This window comes from Anser anser, assembly GCF_964211835.1.
Source record: "Anser anser genome assembly, chromosome: 6".
Lineage (NCBI taxonomy): Eukaryota > Metazoa > Chordata > Aves > Anseriformes > Anatidae > Anser > Anser anser.
In genome coordinates, this window is record NC_139726.1 from 13,952,523 (window position 1) to 13,978,997 (window position 26,475).

General features: G+C 44.0%; 1 protein-coding gene across 1 annotated transcript in view; it reads left to right on the top strand.

Moving 5' to 3' along the window:
* The first annotated feature begins 2,398 nt into the window (after positions 1-2,398).
* GLI2 (GLI family zinc finger 2) overlaps positions 2,399-26,475 on the top strand; it is a 400,141-nt gene continuing 376,064 nt past the window's right edge. The window contains exon 1 of the mRNA XM_083842017.1: positions 2,399-2,624. The gene's annotated coding sequence lies outside the window, so the exon portion shown is untranslated. The remainder of the gene's footprint in view (positions 2,625-26,475) is intronic.

A 26,475-nucleotide genomic window follows, 5' to 3' on the forward strand; every position in this document is an offset into this window, starting at 1 on the left:
CAGTCTCTGGAAACTGATCTGGATGCAACACTCTCTGGGTTTTCTGAGGTGTGGAATCACCTGCTGCTCTGAGCACAGTGTACGAGCGAGGTGTTCCTGACTCCTACTGCTGACAGCAGCCTGACACACAGGTTTCTAAGGCTGAAATGAAATAAAATTAAAAAGGTCTTAATTTGGGGCAGCCACTCTGAGGCAGTTTGGGCTTGATTTTTCAGGGATGTGACAAGGCTACTGCTCTTGCTAGCTTTTTGCAGGGGGCTGCAGGAACTCCGCTTTTTGCAGCTGCCACTCCTGCATTTCTGAAATTAGGCAAGCTGAAAAATTAGATGCCCAAACTTGATGGTTGCTTTTTGAAATTTTGGGGTTTTATTATCCTGTCTCTAATTCCTAGCCTTATAAAATTGAGCATCCAGTTTCTTTGCTTGTGCTACATTAGGCACTGTATCTAAAAAATCATCTGGGTGAGGTCCATACGCCCCTCTCTGAGGTGAATCGCTGTCTCTCTCTTGTCTCTTATAGACTTTGAGTTTGGTCCTGTAAATGCTAAGTCACTGTACTATTTTGTGGAGGGGAATCAATCTCTGGAGCTGGAGAATTTCTGTCCTCTAAAATATTCTAGCACAGGCAAAACCCCCGTGCTGGTGCCTGGAACTCCCACTGGTGTTAATGAGGGCTGCGTGAACAGGGTGACTGTCACGATGTGGTGCAACAGAGCGCTCGGTGGATTAACTCTGCATACATCATGTATTTCCACACATAACAGACACCTGCTCCAAAACTGCCAGGTCTCATGTCCTTTGCTTTGCTACTTGTGAGAGATGAAGTCAACAACTGAAATTAATTACTGCATTCTCCCTTCCATGGGAGAAGAGGGAAACCCCTCACTGAATGAATCCTTCTTAGTAATATTTTTTGTTTGGAGTGGTTCTAGTGTGAAAAGCGTTGAAAAGCATTTTGTGAAATGGATTAGGAATATAAATTTTTGTCTAAGAGGAAAGTCTCTTTCTGTTAATACTGGTGTCAGTCTGCGGAAACTCCCCTAAGGTCTGCAGATTTAATTCAGGCAACAACACAACTAAGGACACACTTGAACCTGGTTTTCCTGAAATCCTGATCAGGCCTAACTCATTCTCAATATTTCTAAAAAAATCCATTTTTAGCTTTAGAATCAGCAGCTAAAAGCCTTAGCAAAGGCCACTGATACTGCATGACAGATACAGAATATGAGGTAAAGACAACTCACCTGGTAATAAACACAGGGAGACTCTCCCTGCATACACTGGAATTTGGCCAGGAATTAGCAAACTCCTTCAGTACAGAATACCACAGTAGCTTTCATTTGCTTGCACAGTCAGTGCCCTTGAACCAAAAGTTGCATTTACCTGGCTTCTTGTAATGTTAGGGACCAATTTTATTTGGGTAACTTCATTGATTTTAGGGGAATTGTTTCTGATTTGTACTAGAATAAGTGGGAGCATATTTAGGTTCTTTAATGTTCTTCCAGTTTAGCTCTTGGAATAACTTATATTTCATTATTATGTGTTTATGTAATTAGTGCAATTATATCAAATTATATAATTGGTACAATTACTTGGACTCATGTAACCACTGCATATAGCATTCCATGCTGTAAAATCTTATACTCTTGAAAAAAAAAAAAAAAGTCAATATTACATGGGAATCTTAATTTGTTTTTAAATTCCAGTATCAAATTTAGGGCCTGACCACATGCAAGGAACTTCTGGTTCACATCAGTGGAACCTCTCTGAGCAGGCAGCTTGCAGCCTTCATCATAGATATTGGGTTTTTAATCTGATTTGGCCAATACTATTCAACAGAGGCCCTCCTTGAATGTGTGCAGCTCTAACCAGTCTTCCTTGTACAAAGCAGAGATGCCAAGTTTGTACAGAGATGCTGTATAACCTGAGAGATCTGTGAAGCCATCAGAGACATCAGATGTACACACAGCTTCCTTACACTTGGTCAGTTTTACCATGTTTATGATCTGCTGCTGAGAATTTGAAGTCACTACTTCAGTTCATAGGCTCCCTCTTTTTGGTGCTGGATATTTTTTTTTTCTCTACTGTAATTTGTTTTCATGACACGTTGTTGTAAACGCATGGGAATGGAAGAGTTAGAGCCTAGTAATAAACTTGACACCGAAGGAGTCTCTTGTGGGCAGTGTCAAAGTAGAGACATCCAACAAAACAAAAAAAGAGGTCAAGAAGAAAACCCAAGAGGTGTATTGATTTCCTGGGTCACACATTGCCACCAAGGAGGACCCAAAACGAGAGCTGTGGTTGCTGGGCACCTAATAGTCCTAATGAAGGGATGAGCCCTCCCAGGTGCCAAGCATTTCAAGCTCTTGCCTAGCACAAATGCAATCACTGAACCTAGCTGCAAAGCACCCAGACCCACACCTGAGGCTTGTCTCTACCTCAGGAGATCTCCACAGAGCCAGGGCAGTCACAGCTGAGCCTGCCCACTGCCTGATCTTGGAGAGAGCCCACCTCCCAGCTTGTCCTCCTGCGGACCGGCCTTTGAAATCAGACTGGAAGACGCAGCTGCGTCCCTAAAATGGCTGCGCTGTGGTAGACTGCAGTCGTGCTGCCTTCTCCCAGCTGGTAAGTGTGTTCAGTGCCTGTTATTTGTATCTTGAGCTTTTGCTTTGTTTTTGAGGATAATTGCACATTATTGCTGCAATATGTTATAATAAGTGCTACGAAGATGACTATTGTATCCAAGAGGAAAGAAGATGTGGCTGGGGAGCAAACTTAAACCTTTGTGTCAGCAAAACAAACACGCAGTGTTTGGGCTGCATCAGTCAAGTGGTACCAAAGTGGCATTTAGGTTTTGCCCATGCTGAGGCTGCAGGGTTGATCTTGTCCCTCTGTGCTCTGTTGGAAGGAGAGCAGCTTATGTTTGTCCTTCATAAGAGTTTGTTGTGAGCTATGGAGTGCCGCAGCCGCTGTGCTATCCTTCGGCTGGAGCTCGGGTCCTGGTTTGTGCGAAGTGGGAGCTGGTCCTGGGCATTGCAGCGGGAACAGGTAGGAGAGGTAGATGCTGAAGCGCCATCTATTAAGGATAAAGGGGTGTAAATGCTGCCTGGAAACTGCTGGCTCCTGCTCCTGTGAGCTGGAGCAGACTGGGGGCTCCTGGACTTCTCGACCCTTCTGTCCTGTCTTCTGCTCGCTGCGTTTGCAGTTGTTGTGTTTTGGTCTCTTACAGCTCATTTTTAGGTCTGATTTTGGAACTGACCCACAGCTGTGGGGCTACAAGCTTTAAAAAAAAACATAATAATAGTTCGGCACCTTAGTAAATTAAGGCCTCGGGCTCTTGTGAAAGGAAACAAACAGTCCTTATCTGTCTTAATGAGAGTCGTATATGTGTATTTTGTATCCAATTGTGTGAATTATCTCTAGCAGTGATACTTTGTAAGGCCGTGTAATTTATGAGGTGGTTATTGGTGATTCATAAGTATTTATTTATGTCTTATGTATTGTGTATGCTTGGCTTGATCTGGGTGGCATGTTTGCATGGGTGAGTATGCATTTTACGTGTAAACACACACAAAATGTAAGGCTTTCTCCAAGTGAATCACCTTCTACCGGGTTAATACCGCTATTAAAATGTATTTTGGGGATCCTGCTAATGGATCAAAGGTAATGTAATGTAACTAATCGCTATTTTGAGCAGATTTCTTGACTTTTGAGCACTGCACCCTTCTTGCATTATGTACAGGGTAGGTAGGTGCCCTTGTGATAGCAGAAGGGAAGGCAGCCTGTGCTCAGATGTGGCCATGCTCCAGCCAGCTCCACATCCAAGAGAGCGCAGCAAACCACTTTTGCTCAACCCGTCTTTTGAAATTGTTCAGAAGCTGGCTTGGTCTTTAGCACAGTTCACAGCAACCTTGAGGCTGCCTCTAGGTCAGCTGCCAGGGGTCCCCAGCGCTGCTGTCAAAACTGAGAAATAGGCAGAATATCAATCACAGCACCCTGGTTGTGCGTCCTGCCTGGGCTGTGCTGCCTACACCAGGAGCTGCTGGGTGGCCCCTGGGCCTTGTAGATCCCACTAAGCCTCTGTGCCAGGTGTCTCTTCTTTGCCATGAGGTAGGCACACAGAAATCAAGCTGGCTGTTTATATTAGCAGCACACTGCAGTGGTGGAATCACGAAGGGAACAGTGTGTGACAGTGAACCAAGCCCTGCATTTCATGTTATGGGTGGGTTCTCCTTACGTTGTCCTCATCCCCCTCTGATAATTGCAGATGTGGAGCTTGGAGGACGTTACTTTTCCTGCTTGATGCAGTAACCCAGTTCAAGGAGATATGGTCTGGAAGCAGAGTTATGTTTAAGTTTTACCCCAAATGAAAGCTTTTCCTACTACATGCGCCACAAATAGACTTTTAATTATGGGAAGCACATGCTGTAAATGCACCCGGGATTTTATTCCATGCTCACTCTGTTGGGCTTGTGAATGTGCCAGCTCTTACAGTAGTTCTTCAGCATCACCAGCTGCAGTCCACAATTACCAGATACAACAACAAAAGGAATGGTAAACCAGTCCACGTGCTGATGGCTGCCTGTTTTCTGTCTCTGCAAACTTTTTTTTGGTGACAGTATTGAACATTACAACAACTCAAATGTACTCTGTGATTTGCTAGGCTAAAAATATGTTAGTGTTAACGTAGGGCCAGATTCAGCTATTCACACCTGCAGAAAGTGGATTCAAAATCCTACCAAATTGGAATTCCCCTGTCAATTGCAGTCAGAAACAGGCAGCAAGACTGCGCAGAGCAAAGCTTGTAGTGCTTTTGGTGCAGTATCAGAGCCTAGCTGAAGATGCTGCAACTCTACTAGCTTCAGTTTGGTTGCACCCTTTTGCACCAGGTGTGAATTTATCCCGTTGGCTTGTAGACAAAAGCGTTGCTTTAGATCAGTCAGCAGTTGGGCTCCTGGTATTGTGCACTGTGTATCTCTGTAGCTGGTGATAACAGCTATTGTTCTTTTTTGCAATATGTTCACGGCATCAGGCGTTATGACTCATGTCATAATACCATTGTGAGCCGTTTGTTTAATAATACAGCATCCGTATCGTGTCATTCGAGCAGTGTTCTTAATTCTTTCTATTATTAAGTTCTGTTTGGAAGTGTTTATACTTGTAATTTAGCTTTTCAGATTCTCACTGGGCGTAAGCTGGTCTAAGAGGAAAAGGTTTGTAAGCACGTCTGAAAGACTCTGATAAATCACTTAGTGGCCATGCCTGCACAGAAGTGTATTTGTATAAGGTTTATTTATTTATTTATTTTTGGTTAGCAATAAACAGTGATACAGGCTTCTTCAACAGCTGGAAACAAAATGAAAATGCTGATGCTACTTCCCTCACCCCCGCTCTTGTAGGATTAGTTAGATTTAAACATTGGTGATATCTTTCACCTTGACAAAGCAGGATGCTGGAAAAAAGTAACTTGGCTTTTTCCTGTCAACCAATTTAGTAATTTGTCAGGGTGGTTGTTCTTCTAGGTAGGGGTGTATCTACTTCCAGTCTAGAAATCTTTGAAGTTACTTGTGCATCTCTGTCACTGTTCAGAAAATGAAGAGCTTCCTTGGTCTTACTTTCTGTCCACTGGCAGGATCCAACACTAGATTTTCTATCAAAGCTGTTGGAGTATGAACCCTTAGCCTACAAACAATTTGAGGTCAGGGAACACCTGAAAAGTTTTCTGGTGCTGTTTTGTTGTTGTTAGGTTTTTCTGTCTGATCCGCTTGGCTTTGGGCGATGTGGTATAGTGACAAACTGGAGGTGTCTTTCTGGAAATCAGAAGAGTTTGGGAACAAATGTAGGTCTGTTCCATCCTACCAGGGTGTCTGCAATGACCCTGTATTGGGGCTCTGAGTAAATCTTGCTATAATTGATAGAAACAGCTTTAAAAGAAAAGCAAAACAGATCATGAAGGGAAGAAAGAGCTGATAAAGCTTCCAGCATCAAGAGTGTGCATGTTGAAACACTCTCTAATTATATATTTATCCAATCCAGTTAATACTACAGAGCTTGCAAAAAAAAGCCCCATAATTAGGGGTTATGAAAATGTCTACATAGCAATAATATGGGACCTAAATATAGCATCTTTCCTCCTGAAGCACTTTGCATCATTTGAGAACCATGGACTTGATTCACAGCTGGCACTCACAGGTGCAACCTTATTGATTTTGATGGAATAGTGCCATTTTTTATCAGGGATGAATTTTGTCACAAATGGAAGTTTTGCCTATCCTATGAGCTTGTAGGGCTACCTATCGCAGTAGTAGCTGCATATCTTTCACGCCAAATTAGCTGGTGATAGCAAAACCTCAAGCAGACTCCATAGAGTCTCTGTGCATCTTCCCTCTCAGGCTGCAGAAATCTTTGCTCAAGCTAAACTCACTTGTACTGTATGTTTTGGGGATGGGGAGGGGAAAAAACAACAGTTGATAGATGTGTAGAATGCTTTATAGGTGGGTAAAAGTGTCTGTGGCTATTGGTCCTCACTCTGAGAGGACACCTGGAAGCTCACACACATTCCTAAATGTAGCAGCACCTGAATTGTATCTCGGTCATGGTACCTATCATTGATGGGATAAAAGAGTAGTGCTGTATGGAAATTTATAACTGAACTTGGGTCAGCTTTGTTCATTTAAAAATTGTAAGTGAACTTTGTCCAAACTGGAGCTTGGCCAAGTCACCAGGGTGGAGGCTAACATCAGAAAGCACCGCTAGACTGCACAGTATCAGGAAAGACCCTGGAGATTTCGGTCTGCTTCTCTGCTGACTCACAGATCTGCTATAAAATTAAGGACAAGCCTTTTTGCTACATTCATATTGCCTGTAACAGGGGAAAGATAGTGTTTCCTGAGTGTGAAGTGAAAGGGTCATGCTGGGAGTTCAGAAGGAGGGGAAAGAGAGATAGTGGCAAGTATACGTGAAATGCATGACTACCTTGAATGCCACAAGCAGTTCTGGACTGCTCATCCCAAACACAGCAGAGCTTGGAATAATTGAGAGAAAGGATAAGAAATGGTGATCTGAATGGCTTCCACATAAGGAAAGATCAAGTTGGCTGAGATTCCTTGGCCTGAAGAAGAGGTGGTTTTGGTGGGGTAGGACCCCACCAAAAGTAGTGGGGAAAGAGTGGGTAGGATTTTTTTCTTTCTTTTCTGTGGCAATATGTGATTTAAGGTCATTAAAAAATATAGGAAAAGCCAGGCTTAGCACAGAAAGAGATGTTTTCTGCGCAACTGGTAGCGGAGGTGAGGAATTTGCTGCCAAGGTTTGCTGTGGAGGCTAAAAGCTTGTTAGGGTTTAAAAGATGGCTGGACAAGTTTGTGTGAAGAAATGTATGGAAGATTACTAAGTAGTTAGAAACCACATTTGGCTTAGGAAATTCCTTGATCTGAAAACAGCTGATGGCTAGCAGAAACGCGAGGGAAATAGCATAAGTGGTTGCCTTGCTTCTGCTGTGTTCTGGGCATCTGACCATTACAGGAGACCTGGTGCTGGGCTCGGTGGACCAGTACGGCCGTTCTTCTGCTTATACTTGATGTGGCACCGCTGCTACGCAGGGTGCTGCAGCAGGTGGACACGAGCCGTTGCTCCAGAAGTGTTGCATGCACCAGTTCCCCTCCGCTCTCGACTGGAGGACTTGGTCTCCTGTTGCCTGTGAAGGTCTGGGTTCAGATCCTCCATGAAAAGCATCTGGATGGGCTTTTGCACTGGAATACAGCTTAATATGAATGGAGGGGAGAGGCTGTGTGATACTGAAAATCAGCCCTGTTTCCTGTAATAACTGATTTTCCTTCGAGGCCTCTTCTCTGAAGCTTTACAAGACAGACCCTGCATAGCTTCAGAGCTCTGAAAGGATCGAGGAGCTGTAAAGTCTTATTGTGAAAGAGAATAAATTATATTGAGCAACTCCTACACACACACATACAGGAGAAAAAATTTCACCTCCTCCCATAATATCAGATTGTTGATATTCCCCACATAGAACTGTAGGGAATAAACAAATGCATTCATTAACATTTACCCAGTAAGGTGAACTGAGGACAGAATATCAGTCCAGATAGCCAGGCTTATCCCTGAATTTCCTGGATTTTATGGGGTTTAAGTCTGACTCTGAACAGGTCTTAAGGGCATTTTCTTGGTGGATTAGAAGGGTCTGTGTTTGGACAGTCCCATCTACAGTACCTACGGGACTGTGCAAAACCCTAGTTTTACTATTTGTATCTGTTTTAAAATCCTGCTATTCATTTGCCTGAGTCAAACAGCTTTCAAAATGGAATTAGAGTTGGGTACATAGGATGAGGAAAGTACACATCTGGAAAGAGCTCAGAAGACTCAACCAACGTTTCACAGACAATGTTGGAAAACAAACAAAAACCCCTCTAAAAATGTGGCCTGCAGATGGGTCTTTATATTCTCTTCCCCCATTATTTTAATGGGGAAAATTCATCCTTAACAGAAAGGCATTCAGCACAGTAACAGCAGGAAAATGACTCAAGGGGAGTCATTTTCAAGGATGTCTTTCCGCCTGGGTTGGAGCACACCTTCTGTGCTGAGAGACCCTGTTCCTCTCGTGGTGGCTGCGGCGTTGGAAATGCCATCACCTTCGGCGGTGTCTTGCGCCTGATGCAGCTTTGGGGTTGCCGGGGCGTTTCTCCAACAGCGTGCGGCTCTCCTGTGGGCTTGTCCAATTTGCCACAGGAAGCGTCGCGTGGCTCGGGCAGCCAATCCCAGCTCCAAAGATGGAGTGCTTGTCGCAAGCTCATGCCAAGCCATCTGTAAGATTTGTCAGATAAATGTGACTAGCGAAGTGGCACTCGTGAGCAGATGAAGGGAAATTCCCTAGGGGATTCTTTATTCGCTCGTCATTAGCAGGAGAGGCAGTGGGAAAACTCATTGTTCAGCTGTTCAGAGTGCCGGCGAGCGCTTGACACCGAATAATCTTTAACTGGAGAGGGAGGTCTGACGTGTCTTGGGCAGCCCAGATGCTATGCTGGAGGCAGAGCATCATGTTCTGCATGTGGGGCTTGCCTTGGTGGAGGATAAGGATATCTGAGCTCCTCGGTCTTGTATTTCACCTCAAAACCACTTCTCCTCCCTGGGGTAACCTTATTCAAAGTGAGCGGAGGCATGGAGCAGCCTACAGTTTCGTGGCTGCTGTTTACCTCCGTGTATCCCTGATTTTTAAATGGAAAATGAAATCGGCCCCTGCTGTGGGGAGGTATTGCCTGCTTGCTAGGTGAATCCTGCTCGTGGGCTCTCTGGTGGCAGCTCTGCAGCGAGGACCGCGTCTCGCTTTGCTCGAGTCATGAGGCTGACTTAGATATGGTGACTCACAGAGCAATCTTACTGAGTCTCTGTCCTCAAAGACGAACAGGAGCTCTGCCATTCGGTGTGTGTGTGAGAGCTAAAGTGGGCCCACAGTCCGTGCTGACGAGGAACAGCTCACCAGTCTCGTGTTTTCCACAGAACACCTTCGGTGCAGCTCACTTTGCTGAACCAAAGGGTTTTTTTTAGTCCCGTAAATGAATAATTCAAGCTCCCATTACTACCTTCTCCAGGCACGGTGCTTTAGGCAAAGCCCTTGGTTGTTCTCTTTTTTATTTTTGTGGTGAGACATGGAGGTTTTGTGTCATCTCCTTCTACGTGCTGACAAGGGCATGTGTGGGTATCTGCAGGCACAGGGTATTCTGCTGTCGTTGCTATCAGCCCTATTACTCATTCAAATTTCCCTTATGCTTAGCTTTAAACTGGAGCTTGGGAATTAATTCAATGTCATCATCTTGAAAGCAACAATGTACTGGTTGTGCTGGCTGGGGTTTTATCCTCCCAGGGAGGATTGGGGTGAGAGGACTGGGCTGGCATTTGGTGAACTGGAGAGAGGGGCTTGCAGTCTTCCCAGTTTCCCAGACTCTGTGATGGGCTCAAGACCAGTACAGGTCCCATTCTTCATGGAGCTTGATGTGGAGAGCTGATGGGACACAGGAACAGGTTTTCTCCCACTGATTCCCACGAGGCCATTCATCCACAAGGACTGCTGGTGTAGGGTACTGTGGAAAAAAAATCTGTTATCTCCCATCACTTGTTCACATGGGTCAAGATCAAAACCAAACCAACCTGTCCAGAAAACCACTGTCCTAAATCCCCGTTTAGCAGCTTCAGTATGTGGGCAGATTTTCAGAAGCTGAACCTTTCTGCAGGTCCACTAAGCTTGAGGGAGACGTGAAGCAATATCTGACTTCAGATGGTAGCACGTGAAATGTAAGCAGTATCAGTGAATCTTTATCAGCAAACAGGTCACTTGCCAGATGCAGCCGTTTTCATCAGTGAAAAGGTATTTTGAATTTGGGTTGAAAGCACTGGATAGCTGGGAAAAATAAGGATATTCCATCAACAGCTCCAGATCTTGCTTCAGCTTTCATGTAAATAGGTGAACTGCTGCTGACTCCAATACAATGTTGCTTGCTCACATGAGACCAATCTTTTTTTATACAGGGAAAAAGTCACGTCACAAGATATCTTTGATGTTTTAATGTGCCCTGGCATATCGATGGATACATCCAGTGGAGAAGAACAATCTGGGACACTTGGTCTGCATTTGTGCTTTGCTGGAGATTTGCTATGTAACCTCGAGCAAATCTATTAATCTCCCAGTACCTCAATTCCCCAAATGCAAAATGGAGATAATAAAACATAACTCCCTTAGCAGGGTAAACACATTAAAAAAATGCACTTAAAAGCAGTTGGGTACTAGATTAATGGAGACCTATATCTTGTGGGGAAGATTTGTTGTATTATAAATAATACATCTTCACAATTATTCCATTTAGTCTGCCTTGAAGCCTTCAAAGACATACCACGCAAATGTTTACTGGCAGTGTGTTTCCCCCCTTTTATTGGCCAACAACATGTTTAGACCAGACTTTGCTGTGGCAAAGTATTTCAGCACATTACACATGGCAAATGACTCTTTTACTGTAAAAGTAGATTTTTTTTAAAGAACACCCCAAATAATGCTGTACTCAGCAAAAGCCTGTGCACCTGGAATAGCTGTCTCTGAGCAGTTTTTCCTCGCAAAAATGCGCAGAGTGCTTCAGCCTGGAGCTCTTGACTGAAATGGAGGATGGAGGGAATCTGGTGGGTACCAAGGACAAACTCTCTAAGGGTGAGTTAACTTTGCAGACCACCTGAAAGAACTTGGGTATGCCTCAAGTCAGTGAAGCAATGCTGGTGCCAAGACGTCCCAGACAAAAAGGCCAGTGTTGCAGAGCGTGGCTGAATTACCTAGGGTACCAAGTGGGGGTCTGGGGGACTCCCCCTCCAACCTGAGTGCACAGGAGCTATTCAAGCCGTTAGACCACCCACTGCTTTAGCAGTGTTACTTAGCTTCCCTGGACTCTGTAATTACTCTTGTCACATTACTGAGGATAACAGAAATATTGCAAGCATTTGCCTTGAACTTGGAGAGTTGAGGCTTATGCAAAGGGAGGGGGAAAGGGCTACACAGAAACTAAAAGGAAGGGTGTGATTCTTTTCCCACTTGCGCTTGTTTTACGCTGGCTTTGCCTCTGCCGGAGTAATTCCTCTGTGACATTGATGTAATGGGTTCAGAAGCAGGCCTGAAATGTGTGTGGAAACATGTTTACCTGCCTAAAAGAGGTGTGTATGAGGGTATTTTGAGGAAAGCAGGAGCCTGGAATTTAGTGCAGGTAAGAATGTTATTTTCTTTTTGTACAGTAAAATGCTAGTGCCATTTGGACGAGTGAAAGCTTTATTTCTGTGGTCAGAGTATCAAATAGAGAACAGCATTTGCTCACATACCTTTCCCCTGGGGATTTTCCTCCAGAACTTCTGATGGCAGAGGTGAGTTGCCATACTCTGCAGGCTGCAGGAGCTGGGGAGCTGGGATGGGGGGCTTGCTGGCGTGTGAGCCCTTTCGTGCTCTCGCCTCTGGGAATGGAGAAAAATGTAATAAACCTCTGGTAATTCTGGTGACAGATCATCCCAGATCTGGTTCTGCTGCACAGCTCAAGAGGTCTCGTAGCCAGCTACGAAGGGTTGGGTATCGGGATGATTTGCATTTAACCCCTGCCCTGCAGCACAGGGACTATTGAATTGATGGCTTTCCTGGTGTCTGCTGCTTTGACCATAATGCAATGTTTTTGGGTGGAAGGCACCAAGGAAGAACAGCAGTGGCACAAATATACAAAAAATGCAAAGAAGAATCCCTTGAGACCAAGAGGTAGCCTTGCAGATGGGTTTCAGTGTCAAGCACTAGCGCCTGACAGTCCTCCTGATTTTGATGCTAACACAAAACCACAGCAATGTTTATTTTAATCTCTGGCAAACATCTATGCATTGGGTAAGAACGAAAAGTTGATCTCATGCTTGGGAGGAGCTTGGAAGAGTGAGTACGTGCTACTCGGCCGTACTCCTGGCTGTGCTGGCCAGTTGCTCCAGTAGGTGATGCTGGGCACGGCGGGAGCGCTTGTGGTCTCTTGCAGCGAGCCCAGCTCTGAGCCTGTCGGCAGCCTGGTCTGTGGGCTGCACGGGCTGCGTTAGAGCAACCTGTCAGAGCCAGCAGGCTGGGGCTGGGTTCTCTCTGACCTCCGGATGGGGTGCTATCACTGCGAAGGTAGCCTCAGCTTGCGGGTACCCATGTGTGCTGCTGGGATGGTGCTTCTGCTGGTAGTGCTTATTAAAGTCTATCCCACTGCAAAGCCAAGGCAGCCTAAGACTTGTCCTCTAACAAAGGCAAGAGGAACGCTTGTGTTATTTATGCAGTCCTTTGTGGAGAGGCCTGTGGACAAGTGACTAGGTAGGCACAGGTGCCCCAAGCCCGGGGAATTATCTCCCGTTGGTGGTAAACTGCTGGACAAGTTTTTTAGTTTGTTTTTGTATTGTCTAGCTGCTGCTATATAAGTGTTTTGGTGTTTTTTTTTCCCTTTATATCTTGGATATCTTACTGTGTCTTGATGCCTACAGGTTAACAAAATCTCTTTTAATGGAAAATATTACAAATTATTCTGGATGTTCCTTTGATGATATTGTGCCTGTATTTTCTACTGCAGCTGAGATTGCTTCCATTAGTAGTGCCTCATGCTTTCCCCAGGCAAATCACTTACAAATATGTGTTGATTTTAACTGTTTAAGATGTGTAACCATATAATGCAGGATCATTTATCATCCTATCTTGTCTTCATCTGTTACCTAAACTAGACTAGTAGGCAACAAAGAAAAAAGTGGCAACACCAATCTCCTACGTGTCACTGTATGTATGTATAGCACCTAGCACAGTTGGGAGTATATATTATCGACATTGCTATGGTGTGAAGGGACCTTATTGCTCCAGGCACTGCACAGGCAGACAACAAAATATGGTGCCTTCCCAAAGAGCTTGCAAACAAAATGTATTTAATGATCAATTGATCTTTACAGCAAAATCCTGTAGGAAGACCAGTGGAGCAAAACTGCATGTATTAAATGATGGAAGAAATACTACGGTAATGGCACACTCCTGCTGAAAGTATAAGATGCCCATGTTATGCTTTTACTTATGCAGAGGATCTGTGAAGGCTTTTTTTTTTTTTCAGATTATTTGGGAATAGTCTGCAAGGACCAGATAGTGTAAGTAAGAGGGCCTAAAATGATGAAGTTAAGGTCTAGCTGAAGGCCAATGGATCATACAGGAAAGATGGCCCAAATGTGATTGGAAATGGGTAGTAAGGATCACTTCAAATGAAACTAAAAGGGCATTTCTACCTACGCTGAGCAGCCTTATGCATAAAAACAAGTGAGCTAGATGTTAAGACTTTGTCTGGTGTAGCAGAGGCTGGTGGGGAAGTTGCAGTACTGGATTGCAGAGTCTCAGAGCAGTTGAGGGCAGAAGGGACCTCTGGAGGTCATCTGGCCAAACTTGCCTCAAGCAGGGCCACCCAGAGCAGGCAATCTGGGTGTGTATCTTGGCCATCACCCTGCAGCAGGAAGGAGAGACAGTGATGTCCCAGGTAATCCACAGAAACTAGAACTACATTGTATTTGGGGCTGTTGTCTTTGGGAATAAACTGGTGCTGTGTCATGTGAAAAAATGGGTAGGGGGAGACTGGACAAATGTGTCAAACTCAAAGAAAGTCTGAAATTGTGGGAAGTAAGGCTTGTTTACATTTGGAGGACAAAAGCTGGCCTTAGGGGAAAATGGCAAAGCAAAAGACTAAGTATGGAGACAAACAAAATATCCCAGCCACGCTGATCTAGGCAGGCAGCCTCAGGAGATCAGGTAGTGGATGTGACCAGCATGCAAGGAAAGGAGGGTGATGGAGGTATAACTACTGCAAAGAGACTGAGTTAATGCAGAAAACACAGCTTGCAATTAAATCAAATTAAATATTTGATTTTTTTTTCTCTCACATACTTTACATACAGCTTTTTTGGGGGTTGTAAAATATTTTTGGAAGATATTGTTGAGAACGAATAGTAATTTCAATAGGCAGGGAAACGGTTCAACATGTCTGGTGATGATTATTAACTGTCTGTTTCATGGCAGGATTTGGAGAAGAGCTGTAAAATCTGAACCTGCATATCTCATTTTCACATGAATATGTGAATTTATTCATATGAATGGGACAGAGCTTAACACTTAAACAGGGGTAGAAAGTGGAGAATGGATACCAAAAAATGCAGATGAAATAGATTCAATATGAATCAAATGGATTCAGATGTGAAATCTGCAAACACAATCTACTGCAGTGTAAATCGGGTTTATTTCAAGTTCCCAAGTTTGAACCGCACCTGAAAGAGCTTAGCCTAAATAGAAATATGCATCTGTATAAAGCTTCTTGCCAGAGTTTAAAACTTAATCTTGGGTTAAATTAGTGCAGCTTTAGTTCTAACCAGAGATGTATGTTAGAGTGGAAACGGAGTTCAGATTTCTGGACTTGCAGCAGAGCACACGTACCACAAGCTCAGCTCTCACAGTATGAAAGTCACGGCAGTAATGAGGGATGCAGAGCACAGTGGCATAGGATGGTGTTAATTTTTTGCTCTTTGTCATGGGATATCCTACCGTAAGAACTGCAGATGGGGTCGGGGTGCAAGAGAAGATTGTCTTTAGCCCTTGGAGTGCAGGAGCCTGGTGGTGAAGTATTTATGTAGGCCTTTGGGGAACTGACCTTTCAATACCTTGCAGATTGTTGGTCTATAAACGGAAGAGTTTCCCTGTCATTCTTTCCTTTCCTCCGCTCATGGCGTGGAACAACATGACTGGAAACATCACCTGCATCTGTGAGCTGCTTTTTTTCCTCCCCTCCAGGCTGTGGAGGCTCAGATCTTTCTACTGCAAAGCAGGGAGCTGATAATTCTCTGCAGGGTCATCCAAGCTGCTGAAGAGCCAGACTTTGGCTGCTCCCTCAGTTCCCATGAGTGCAGGTGCCCATTCTTCTTGCTTTAGGGGATGCTCTATTTGCACAGCCTTAATCAGCAGCATGTTATGGTTTTGGCCACTGCAGTTTATGATGGTGACATAGTATATTTATTTTTAATGTGGAATTGGCCCGTGCCTGATTGAACAATATACAAATAAAAGATATGGAAATCAAAACTGGTTTGGCTTGCAGGCCAGCACAGACAAGAATAACAATAATAATAATAAAAAAACAGCTGAACAATTCCAGCAGGTAATTCTCAGTCTTTGGTGGGTGCTTAATTAAACTTCCCAATGTAAGAGAAAGGAGAGAGTAAGGCTTTTCCTAGTAGTATTGCTTGCATTTTGGGAATGATGATTACAACTTGGAAGCATTAATTCTCATACAAGATGTTCTTCATTGACATTCTGTTTTTGTGAATATTAAAATCTTTATCATCTGGTCAACAACTCCTGGTATTCATTTCAGGAAAAAAGCTGGTATTTTCATATTGTTCTGTAGATGGGGATTACAGTGTGACTGTAGGATGGTGGAACAGTATAGAGCAAGAACATGAACAATATAGGAAGCCTTATGCAGTCCTCTGCTGCAGTCAATCCTGCTCCAAACTTCAGGGAAGTAAAAGGGTCACAACAGCCACTTTCTCAGGTCTGACCCTGCTGTAAAGCCTCTGAGAAGGAATAAGTATCTTGCTATTTTGTGCTATGTGGGCAGGCTGCTTTCGGTATCTATCTCAGGGAAAGATTTCACTTGATGACAGAATTATTATTAAATCCTGTATTTGGTTGCTGGGAGTTACCCCAGGCTTGAAATTCACTAGATAATAGGCTTTAAGTCGCTGATAAAATAACTAAATTTGCAAATATTATGTATGAAATAAATGGCATAAACAAAGTGAATCTCTTGTAAATGATTTAAAGACCTCTTTTGCTTTACTTTTTGAAACAAGTGGAAAATGAAACATCTCCCAGCACTTGGCTGGGCACAATGACATCATGCATCTCAAAGGGCTTAACTGCAGCAAAGCGTAGTCCAACTGCTCCCCCTGTGCTGGGGTGAAGAGGAGCTTCCGAGGTCCCACAGTAGGGACAGCACCCATGGGATACTCCAGGGATCCTGAACTGAAAGCTGCTCGAGGCACAAATATGGAATGAATAGAATCACACTTTCATTTTCATACTAGTTTTCTGTCTCAAAGATGCCTAATAATGCAACCTAGTTGGAGTATTGAGATTCTCCACACCTTCCAAGGGTGTGTGTGGGGGGAACAGACGTAAGGGTATTAATGATATTAGCTGTAGCAGAGGGCAACTATCTTCCCTGATATTCTTTCCATTACACAAATAATTTTTCTGAGTGTCTTTAGGCAGGATTAAGAAGTCTGATGTAAAAGAGCAAGGAAGATATGGATATTTTGATTATGTCTTTCCTGCTTTTACTACCACCCAAGATAAAATTTTAACAGTAAATTTATCTCTGTTATGTCTTCCTTCTAAGTCAGCATTGGTCTGTGCTTCAGACTGTCCAGCATTTGATAATCCCCATTTAAGACAAAGCTCCAGTTAGGGTCTGACTATAATAGCTGTCAAGGTGTAAAACACGCAGCCTCTGTGCAAGCACTGTTTAATTGGCAAGTAATTCACGGTGTAGGCCTTCAGCAGCGATTGCGAGTCGGGCTGATAACATGGGAAATCACTCCAGTGAACACTGAGCAATCATTAGCTTTCAAAAACAGTCTTGCAAGCAGCGTCTCTTGCTAGTGGAGAGCGTGTGTTGGGGAGGAAGGCTCTGGCCCAGCTAAATCCATTGCAGAATTAAAACAAATTCTCGGGAAAAATGATTAGATGTTTTGTTTTTCCAGGATTTGCTGTAATGGATTTTGTCTCAGAATAGAAAATGGAGGTCATATTGAGAAAAGGAAAATGTTTTTCTTTTATGTGGTCAAAAGTGGAAACCTTCCAAATTTGGGAGAATAAAGTAATAAATCTGCAGCCACCTAGAATTATGTGGTGTTACAAGTGAAGACAGCTCTAAACTTCATTCCTGCAACAGGAATGAAACTCTTTGGGTTCCCCTACCTCAAATCCACCCCTGCCTGAGCTCATTTCTGTTGGCCTTTTGTTGCACCAGCTGCCCAAGATGGAGCTGATCACCCTGAGCCCCTGCCTTCAAGGACATTGCTGCATGCAGCGGGCATTTTTGGTATTACACCATGATCTTTATGAACAGGTATTGCCTGTGTAGTAATTAATGTTTGGGACGGTCAAATTCAGAGGTTGCACAGGACTGGGTGGCACCTCTTGGGCTCCCAAGTCCTTGGTTGTGGCCGGCAATGTATTAATTGAATATATCAATATCAGTTGAACTCAAGGAGGGAGTTGGTATCAAAATCAGTCTGGCTTTTGGGCTCTCTTGCTCTTGGGTGCTGCTCAGGTGTCTGATGGGTGAAGCAGTGGCTGCTTGCCTTGGTGAGGTCCCTCGTTGGCACCGTGCTGGGGCCCAGGAGAGCACCTTCGCTCTTTGGCAGCCTCTCTGCTTCTTTCTCTTGTATCCTTAAGACTGTCAGTTCATGGTTTTGGTCTTTTTGTTGTTGTTGTTTTTGTCCCCAACCCCACTCGGGGATTTTCTGCCCATTTTCTGTGTTGCCAAGTGGTTCTGTGTTGTAGCTTGTTAACTGCCAGTGTGTTGGTGTTGCATGTGGTAAAAAAACAACAAGTGTAGCTGGCATCATAGTATCACCTCCGCAAAAGAAAAAGATGTGAAATCCCACCAAATCCACCCCAGAAGCTCCCAGACCACCCACCACTCCTGCGGGGACAGTCCAGGACAGGAGCCCTAATTGATAGGATTGATTAGGGATGCCTCACAGCGAGGGGCCGAGCTTCTGGCTGCGCCCTGAATGTCGTGTGGGGCCTTTAAACGTGGACACGAAACGTTGTCACTGGAAACTGTGGGAAGCAGGGCTCTCCAGAGAGCAAAGCAGGTAAGGAGGGTGGAAAGCAAGCTCGCATTATAGGGGAGGAAGGGGGATGCTCGAGAGAGGGAGAGACACCCAAAAGGGGGGGAGGCTGTCCTCGGCGGGGAGCAGAAGCCTGCGGAGGAGAGCAGGCCTGGAGGAGGAGTGAGGGGGAGGTGGGGTGAGCGGGGCCCAGCCTGGCAGGCGGTGGATGTGCCAGAGCCTCGGGTTTGTCGTTTGCACCTCGGTCACGTGCGTGGGAAACGTTGCTGCTGTTGTAGCCGGGTACTGCTCGCTGCGCGTGGGTGCAAATGGCAAGGCGAGATGTGGGACGGAGCCGAGCTGGGCCCAGCTGCTTCTGTTTATGCTCCGCGGGAGGGAGGCAGGCGTGCGGAGCGACTGTGGTGCGTTGAAAGTCAGCTGGGGGCTGGTGTCCACGGCGAGCCTGACAGGGGCCTGGGACAGCCCCAAGCCCTCATGCCGGGGCTGCTGCCCCTCTCAGACCCACAGTCCTGTCCCAGTGCCCAGCCGTGGGTTTCGTTTGGTTTGCGCTTCGATGCCCGCTCTCATCCCCAGCCGTTCAACCCTCATCCCTCCTTGCTCTGCTCTGCAGACCTGGCAGAGTTCGGATTTACCTTCCTCCTTTCCGTCTTGAAAACAATAGTAAAATTCCTGAAAAGGGGGTGAGCGTGTACATGCTTGCAGGTGCGTTTGGGGAAGGAGGCAACTGAAACTGAGAAGCAGTGGCGAAGGGAGGGCCGCCAGGGCCCGGCTGAGCTCCTTGGCACAGTGCAGGGTGACGGCCCTCTGCTCGTGACAGTGGGTGGAATTACCTTGCGAAGGCTGATTTCTCTCTGGCTCATTTTTCAAGCCTTTCTCTGTATCCCTGAGGACCAGAAACCTTTGAGAGAACAAAAGAGAACATCCATCCCGTGTAGTCAGTGGTGGCAGGAGCTGGGATCTGAAGATGGTGCTGGTGGTGTCATGACAGAAGCATGGTGCACCTTGGACAGATGTGCAAGAAAAGGGGGAGAGACCCAATCTCTCTTGGTTCTCCACCTCTGTTTCAAATTTGAATAGGACACGTGGCTCCTGACACGTTGTCTAACCAGCTTGGTTTTATGTGCTACTTCAGTCAGGAAATTAATCAGGAAAAAAAGATAAGGGAACATTATGCTATTCAGAATAAATCGCCGCGTTACACAATGCTGCTCCCATTGCCTAGGTAGAGCTGTTTAAGAAAATGGGCTGGCTTGAGGGCTTCCTTCTGATTGTCTAATTAAACTTCCAACCTTTGCAATTATGAAAATAACTGTGTGGTTAGAATTACTTGTATATGCTATAGGTAACTCCAGAATTAGCTAGAAAGAGACTAAGACGTTTACCTTGAGATCTTATTCTGAGATCTCACTTTTTACATACTTTGTGCTACTCTGCATTGAAATAACATCTCTGGAAGGGAAAAAAAAAAAAAACACCAAAAACTAATAAATGTAACTACTGTGATGGCTGAAGCTAGTGGTCCATTTATTGCAACATCCCATTTGCAGCAATGCTCAGCTGAAAAATGCTTCTGAGGAAAGTGGAAGAAAACTGATAAGACACAAAGCAGTTAGGTTTTTGTAGCCCCAACAGTTAGCCTTTGCTTTAAAATCTTTCCTTCAAACATAGCCAAGCAATCGGAACAACGCCTTGTGGCAGCAAGTTCCCTTGGTTAACAGTGCTCAGAATTAAGGCTTTCTTTTAATTATTTTTCATGTTCTCTGACCTGCAAACGTATATCTTCTGCAATTATATGTGAAGGTAAACACGTAGAATTTTAAGTCTGGGAACATAATGGCTATTACTCACATTATGTATGACTTTAATACGAGAAATTAAACTATGACTCCCAAATAGTGTTCTTTCTTTCACTTCGGTCAAAGTCAACAAACTTCCCTTGTATGACTGTGGGACAGACACCACTGTCTTCTGCTAGACCTATTACTTTTGGAAGCGGCTGACTGTCTGATGTCCTGGAGTGAAATCCTCCTCAGGTGAACACAATGACTCCATCTTTCACAGTATGCCTGTGCACTATGCAAGTGGCATGCTCTGCCTGCTATAATCATGGAGGTTTTCATTGTGGTAAGGCTATGGATGCAAACATTAAAAATCTCTTATTTCAGAGAATTGTCACTTCTTTCTTAACCCCCTGGTTCATCTCTGTGGATGAGTTTCCTGATGAAGGACAGGTTGCAGAGGCTGTGTTGCCCTCTGGTACAACAGAAATGGACGTCATGCCACCCAGAGCGATTATTAGTCTGTTAGTGCTTTATCCTCATCTTTTGTTGATGTAAGTGAGCACATCCCTTTGTTAGCTTGCTTGTGCCTTATAATGTCATCCTTTCTTATCCCATTTTATCTGATCCTCCTTATAAAAACAGTGACGTGAGGCACAGCTGGATGCACTCTGAGAAATGTGCTGCTGCCTGAGCGCTACCTGTTAGCGTGCTCGGAGGGGAGTGCTGAGCTGAAGAATAGAAGATGTCTTTTGTGATTGATCTGTCGAGCGGGTTTGATAGCGCGGAAAAAGTAGTAGGTGTTGTACGTACAGAAACGTTCGGGCTTGGACTCTGTTTTCAGTCTGAAATATGAAGTGTGGTTGAAATTTGAAGGGAGAGAGGGACTTTGCATAAGCAAGCGGTAAGAGCAGCTGAGCGGCTTGTCTGGTGCGTTTGAGTGATTTTTTTCGGTTTCTAATGGCGCTGGTTGCAGTGGGGACTGCAGTGTGGTAGCCCGTGGAGGTACTGACAGAAGCAGGGATCTGGTGGTGAAGGTGCGATACATGTGGTATTCAGCCATCACTCAATGCTTCACATTCTTGTGAGAAATCTGCTTTAATCTGGGTCTGGTTCCAACTGGCAGTGCATAACAACAAGGCTTTCCAGCCTTCTCCTCCCCCGGGGTTTCAGTCCTTAAAGATGCAGGTTCTGATAGCATGTTTTTCTTTCCAAGCCAAAATTTCATTTAAAGAAATTGACAAGCACTTATACCCAGCAAAATATTTAACCTCACTGCCAGGCTGGAATTAGCCTTTGAGTTGCTTTCTGCTATTTCATGGTTAGCAGCTCTACAGTGCTCAGAAAACAGCATAGCTGCTCTTCTCCCGTTCTCTGTGCATCCAGGAGCTCCATGAGGTCACCCTCTCATCACTGGAGGTTTTCCAAGATCTCTCCCACAAGATGGCAGATTCTTCTCTGCTCTTTCCCCTCCCTGTAACTTAAAGGCCACCTTTCGGTGAGGTCCCAGGAGGGAAGCGGTAAGGGGCCGCAGCCTCATGGGACCCTTGCTTTCTTCTGTCGTGATGTGCAGCTGTCACGGAGTGCTGGTGGTTGTCAGGACCTGTTCTGTGCTTGAGCAGGGCTGCGTGTGGATCAGCATATGCCTTCTCTGGTTTGCTTCAGGGTGACCTTTATTGTTTTGACACCATTTTTCATATATCTGGTGGACTGAAGATAATGTAGACAAGTGACTGTGTCCAGATGCGTGCTCTATCCCAAACTGTTTATGCCCCCAGCCACCAAAGTGGCCTGGTGTCAGAGTTGATCATGTGAAGTGTATGGTATTGGGTAAAAATAGGTTTGATCTACAAAGTCAATTTCTCAGCCTCAGAATCTTTAAATGAGGCTATCTCAGGGAAAACCACTTTCTTTCTAGCCATAGCAACCAACACAGGCTCGCTTTGCTCCAAAAGGCCAGTTTTTCCATGTCCTTTTGCAGCTGATATGGTCTGTAGTTTTTGCACTACAGAGAAGCCTTGGCAGTTCTCCTGATGGCTTTTAATTTTTTTTTGTGGCCAATATAAAATAACTTTTGCCCTTCCCTGAAGACTTCTGAATTACCACTGACTTTCATAAGTCCTTAATGTATTTCTCTGTGGCACTGTAAGGAATGTGATCTTGGTATCTTTTAGTGAAACCCTGCCTAGTACCACAGATCTGACCATAGGAGCAAGGTGGTCCTGTGCTGGTAGCTTTGGGCAGACCTGGTGGCAGTAACGCCAGCCATCGCAGCCCAGGCTACCTGAGGCAGGTGGGATCAGTTTCTGGGAGGTTTTTCTGGACTCCTTTGCTCAGAGCCTTGCATAGTGGAGCTACAGCAAGCATCGCAGGGCTCCAGCTGCCTTGCCTTGCGAGCAAAGGCAATGAGTACGGCTCCTGATGTCATGCGTCAGCGGCTCTCCAGCTGGGCTCTGACAGCAAAGGATTTTGGTATTTTGCTGTTTGAAAATTACACCACCTCTCAGTTCTTTGCTGGGTTGGGACCTAAAAATCAGGTGAGGTTGTAATGGGCTGGCTTTCTAGGCAGAGACTCACAGGTGACCTCTGTGCAGTCCTCGTGAGCCTCTAAATAAATTATTCCTGCATATGCTGCTTGGTTTTCTCCAAAGAGAAATCATAGGCATCAGCTGTCTAAAGCACACTCGATTTAAGTTATTTTTTTCCATTTACTTTAATCATATTCTCAACCCATTTAGCAAACAGACAAATGTGTAATGCTTGGGGCAGACCCAGTTCGCCTGTGGGAGAAATAGTAATTTTAAATAAAAACAGTATGATTTTTTTTCTTTTTGGAGGTGATGAAGACCCGCAATTCTGATTGACTAGTTCACCAATAGATAAAAATCAAAATATCATCAAACTTATCTATTTACAAATTGTCCAGGAGCAGATTGTGAAATTGTCAGGTTTGTCATGTAAAGTTATTCACTAATTTCTTCAGGGAATAATTAGATCATTAGACAAATATGCCATAGGCAATCTGTGTGGGAACTTGTGTAATTAACCAATCCAAAATGAGTGATAAATTATATATCGGTAATTTTCACACTTAGCAATTTAAGATGTGTTAAGTAGTTTTGTCATCAAGTTAAGGAACAGAAACAATACATTGTGACTTATATAACTAATTAGCATTCCCAATTTTACAAACACAAACAATTTGGAATTTACCTTGGGCGACAGTTTGCTCATGTGAGGTAGGAGAATATTCATGAGCGTAGAACTTTGCACTCACTTTTTGCAAATGCTTGAACGTTAAAGAGGTCATAAATCTGGTTAATCAGAAATTTGCCTTTCAATTCTAACAAATGTTCGTGGTATGTTACTAAGGGGGAAAAAAAAAATCTATTTTCTTTCCCTGTTACTGGCTCAGATTCTTGGGGGGGGTGGGAGAGAAAAATCCCTCTTGACAGCACTTACCGAATCAGAATCATGTACTGAGGAATGGGCCCGTGCATGTTTTGTAAGGTACTGGGTGATTCCTTTGTTCACCAAACTGCTCGATTTATGGTGCAATGTCAAATTATGACTTTCCCTGTAAAATGGACTACGGAGGGGTTAGGCTGGGAACTGAGAATATAGGAATTTGGGAGGGTTAAATGGAGAATGCATGGAAGTTATCAGGAGAGGTTAAACTGTTGCCACAGGGAGAAAGGGGCACAAGCCTAGTTACTGCATGGAAAGGCTGCAATCGGTGTGGCGTAGGAGAGGTTTCACACCATAAGGTAGAGGTTTGGGATGAGTGTCAAAGAAAAAGCCTCTAGATGATGCAGTCTGTAAAAGACCTTGGTATAGCCACTTAAAGTGGGATGTGCAGTGCTAGACAGGGGAAAACAAAGAATCTTGCTGAAGGTTAATACATATTTTAAACATGCACCTATATATGCACATGTACTATGCAAAGGAAGATCAAGCAGATGCCTTAATGGGCTTCTTGCAAAGCTGTGTTTGAGGTCCACAAATCTTGCAAGTCCTCTCGTCCTTCTGCAAGTCTCTTGTCCTCTCCTTCTCTGCAGCATCTTTTAGGTACAAAGTGAGCTCATCGGTATAATATTAGGTCAAGCACTATGCAACACTATGTATATATAACAAGGCTGTGGTGTGTGCAATCCAGGGCTACTGATGATATCAAGGTCTCTGGGAAGAACAAGCAGCTGTCTGTTTTTATACATTATGCTGATACTACAGGAACTGTGAATGGTCTCTGGTTTGCTCAGAACACATAATTAAACACAGACAAATCAGTGATACTGTCCACTTGCATCAAACTGCCAAAAAAAAAAAAAACAAAAAAAAACAAAAACAAAAAAAAACACGACCACACCTGACTTGAACCTTTTAAAGATCAGTGGATTGGATTCTTTTTTTCAGCTTGAAAAAGACGTGTGTGTGTGCCAGGATGCTTTTAGAATGAAAAATGTCATATACAGCCCATTAAAAATAAAATTAAAAAAAAAAATCCACTGCACCACTGGAGAGTCAGCAGAGGGAGTGTGAGTTAGGAAGCCCCTCTTTCAATATCTGAATGGCTGCAGCGCAGAAAGAGGGGAAGTAAACAAAGACACGAGCTAGAATTGTGGGAAAGAAATAGACCTAAAATAAAGTTTTGGTGGTAAAATTAAGGTGACAGCAGCAACGCCCCTTGATGAAGGTTGTGATACCACTGCCCTTGGAGGCATATAAGCTTTATTGAAGAAGTGCTACAAAGTGTAATAACTTCTCTTGAGGCTGCCTAAGCACTTCCAACTTCTGTGATTTTAATTATTATTCTCGTAATATTTTGTGTTCACGCCCTCCAGTCCATCAAATCATACTTACATTAAAATCTTTGCTTTTTTACATTTTGACTTGTTAGTTTCTGCGGAAATGTTATGGAGTATTGGTTATGGAGTTGAGCTTAAATTGTGATCTGAGTGCATTTTATGTGTGAAAAAGCCATAAGGCAAATAACAAGATTCTCAGGGCTTGAAAAGTCATGATGGTGCTTAAACACTTCGCGCTGGCAATGCTAGTATTGCTTAAAATGTCATTTAATGAGATTGCATTTCTGGGGAAGTCCACAGAATCTATTGCATGTCTCTGTTTTGTAAGGTTTTTCTTTCCTGTTATGGTGAGACGTGTAACAAAAAAAGTCTGAAATGGTGTTTTTGCATTTATGTTTGATTCCTCTTCCAAGAATACATGCTCTTACCATAGAGTTGTACTTTTTTTGTGAGTGTGTGCACAGCTTAGGATTGCTCCTTCAGCTGTGGCTGTAGCCTATCAAGTCTGAGACACATCACTCTTCTGGCTGTGTCACAAGGATGACCAGGAGTGGGCTTAAATTTTAAACCGAGCTGTGGTTTTAATTAAGGGAGAAAATTCTCTTCCTCGATCCTAGAGTTAATATGCAGTGCTATACTAGCTGGATGATATTTTTGAATAGCTGAATGTGGTTTTGTCTTGTCTGGTGCTTCAGAAATGCATAGCCTGACTTTTTTTTAGCTTCCCAACAAATCTGCATCTATGTTGAAGATCAAAATGAAGATAAGCAGTTGTACAGGAGATACTTGTGGGCTACTTACATTTTTGCTCAGTCTTGAATACTGTTCTTTATCTGTACAGTAATTTACTTTGAAGTACGTGCTCAAAAACAAATCCTTATTGTGATTAAGGAGGAAATGATGCTGAAAATCTTTTTTTAAAAAAAAAAAGCACAACACAACATGCAAAAAAAAAACAACCAAAAAAGCTGTCCAAGGTCCTCTGTTCCTTTGACTGCTAGAGGTCATTCCTGGCAGGACGCAGAGGGGCTGTCTTTTAGCTGTAACTCTATCTGGTTTGAACTATTGTGCTAGTAACTCCTCATGCATCTTCCATTTGTTTCTATCCGGTATTATGTTACCCAGTTTATTTTCAGTGTTTTTTTTCCCCCCTTCTCCCCTTCCTAAACTTCTGTCAATGTGTTATGGTAATGCAGCTCTGCTTTCCACTCATGAGGTGCCTGCATTCATTGGTGGGTGATACGAATAAGTAAAACCTGTCTCAGTGCGCATTCACAAGAGTGTTGAACTGAGATTACACTGACATCTGAAATTCTGGCAGTTTGTAACTCCAAGTGCTTACACTTTGTAAATCTCAATCGCGTCCTTAATGTAGATTTTGTTTCGTTTCTTGCTAAAGAGTAAAAAATGTAAATTTAGAAAAGACTGTCACTCTCCCCCTTGGTCTTCGAGTGATTTAAGTCATTCCTTTGTCAA